This window comes from Nycticebus coucang, chromosome 1 (genome assembly GCF_027406575.1).
Source record: "Nycticebus coucang isolate mNycCou1 chromosome 1, mNycCou1.pri, whole genome shotgun sequence".
NCBI classification, from domain to species: Eukaryota; Metazoa; Chordata; class Mammalia; order Primates; family Lorisidae; genus Nycticebus; species Nycticebus coucang.
Window position 1 is genome coordinate 124,611,478 of NC_069780.1, and position 2,723 is coordinate 124,614,200.

The following is a 2,723-nucleotide window of genomic DNA, read 5'->3' on the forward strand; positions in this document are numbered from 1 at the left end:
TAGAAAGGTTGTGGGAATTTGGGGGATCCACTTCAGGGGAGGTTGAGATGAAAATACAGTTAGTTAGGATTTAATGGTATGTAGAGGTCCGGTCTTCTCATATACAGTTAAATTATTGAAGGAGCAGCTCCATGTTGGACTATATTTCAGCTCTCCTTTTGCCCCTTGCTATGCTAACTCACCCAGCTTCATGACAGGTATGTTCAGGGCCAGAGAACGGATCAAAATATGAACTTGTATTCTTTTTTTTTTTTTTAATCAGAGGAAAGCACAAATGTAGTCCCCTACTACCACAAATTATGCAGTTGAGTTTCCCACATTTGGGGAAATCGCAGGGGTCAGCACAGCCAGAGTGCAGTGGATAAGACTCGCCCTAGAAAACCACCTTCATCATCATGGTATCTCCCCTGCCAGGGAAGTGTATGAACTTGTATCCTAATGCCTGCCAGGTAGTACACAGTCATAGAAGAGAAAGGATTGGAGTAAAGGAAATTCCTCCAAACTATATAATCCACATACCAAGACCTTTCACAGACATTTTCACAAACTTTTTTTTCTTTTTTTTTTTTTTTTATTAAATCATAGCTGTGTACATTGATATGATCATGGGGCATCATTCACTAGCTTCACAGACCGTTTGACTCACTTTCATCACACTGGTTAACATAGCTTTCCTGGCATTCTCTCAGTTACTGTGCCAAGACACTTACATTCCACATTTACCAAGTTTCACATATACCCTTGTAAGATGCACCGCTGGTGTAATCCTACCAATCCCCTTCCCTCTACCCACCTCCCCCTCCCTCCCCTCCCTTTCCCCCTTCCCCCTATTCTTAGCTTGTAACTGGGTTATAGATTTCATGTGAAAACCCTAAATTAGTTTCATAGTAGGGCTGAGTACATTGGGTACTTTTTCTTCCATTCTTGAGATACTTTACTAAGAAGAAGATGTTCCAGCTCCATCCATGTAAACATGAAAGAGGTAAAGTCTCCATCTTTCTTTAAGGCTGCATAATATTCCATGGTGTACATGTACCACAATTTATTAATCCATTCGTGGATCAATGGGCACTTGGGCTTTTTCCATGACTTAGCAATTATGAATTGGGCTGCAATAAACATTCTGGTACAAATATCTTTGTTATGTTGTGAATTTTGGTCTTCTGGGTATATGCCCAGTAGAGGGATTACAGGATTGAATGGCAGATCTATTTTTAGATCTCTAAGTGTTCTCCATCTCTCTTTCCAAAAGGAATGTATTAATCTGCATTCCCACCAGCAGTGCAAAAGTGTTCCCTTTTCTCCACATCCGCGCCAACATCTCTGGTCTTGGGATTTTGTGATATAGGCTAGTCTCACTGGAGTTAGATGATATCTCAAAGTAGTTTTGATTTGCATTTCTCTGATGATTAAAGATGATGAGCATTTTTTCATATGTCTGAAGGCCACACACCTGTCTTCTTCAAAGAAGTTTCTCTTCAAATCCCTTGCCCAGCCTGCGATGGGATCCCTTGTTCTATTCTTGCTAATGCGTTTGAGTTCTCTGTGGATTCTGGTTATTAAACCTTTGTCAGAGACATAACCTGCAAATATCTTCTCCCATTCTGAGGGCTGTTTGCTTGCTTTACTTACTGTGTTCTTGGCTGTGCAGAAGCTTTTTAGTTTGATTAGGTCCCAGTAGTGTATTTTTGAAGCTGCTTCAATTGCCCGGGGGGTCCTCCTCATAAAACACTCGCCCAGACCGATTTCTTCAAGGGTTTTCCCTGCACTCTCCTCTAGTATTTTTATAGTTTCATGTCTTAATTTTAAATCTTTAATCCAGTGACAGTCTATCTTAGTTAATGGTGAAAGGTGTGGGTCCAGTTTCAGTCTTCTGCACCATTTGTTAAATAGGGAATCTTTTCCCCACTGAATGTTTTTAATTGGCTTGTCAAAGATTAAATAACAATAAGTAGCTGGATTCATCTCTTGGTTCTCTATTCTGTTCCAGACATCTACTTCTCTATTTTTGTGCCAATACCATGCTGTTTTGATCACAATCGATTTGTAGTATAGTCTGAGGTCTGGTAGCAAAATTCCTCCTGCTTTGTTTTTATTTCTGAGTAATGTCTTGGCTATTCGAGGTTTTTTCTGATTCCATATAAAATGAAGTATTGTTTTTTCAAGATCTTTAAAGTATGACAGTGGAGCTTTAATAGGGATTACATTGAAATTATATATTGCTTTGGGTGGTATGGACATTTTAACAATGTTGATTCTTCCCAGCCATGAGCATGGTATGTTTTTCCATTTGTTAATATTTTCAGCTATTTCGTTTCTTAGAGTTTCATAGTTCTCTTTATAGAGATCTTTCATGTCCTTTGTTAGATAGATTTCCAAATATTTCATCTTCTTTGGCACTATTGTGAATGGGATAGAGTCCTTAATTGTTTTTTCAACTTGACTATTGCTGGTATACATAAAGGCTACCGATTTATGAATGTTGATTTTGTAACCTGAGACGCTGCTGTATTCCTTGATCACTTCTAAGAGCTTTGTAGTAGAGTCCCTGGTGTTTTCCAGGTACACAATCATATCATCTGCAAAGAGTGAAAGTTTGATCTCTTCTGACCCTATGTGGATACCCTTGATCGCCTTTTCTTCCCTAATTGCGGTGGCTAAAACTTCCATTACAATGTTAAAAAGCAATGGAGACAATGGGCAGCCTTGTCTGGTTCCTGATC

At 39.1% G+C, this 2,723-nt stretch overlaps 1 non-coding gene across 1 annotated transcript; it reads right to left on the reverse strand.

The window, feature by feature from the left end:
- Nucleotides 1-259: 259 nt before the first annotated feature.
- LOC128591631 (U1 spliceosomal RNA) lies at nucleotides 260-422 on the reverse strand. Its single transcript, XR_008381603.1, has one exon. It is a non-coding gene; the product is annotated as a U1 spliceosomal RNA (small nuclear RNA).
- Nucleotides 423-2,723: the final 2,301 nt, after the last annotated feature.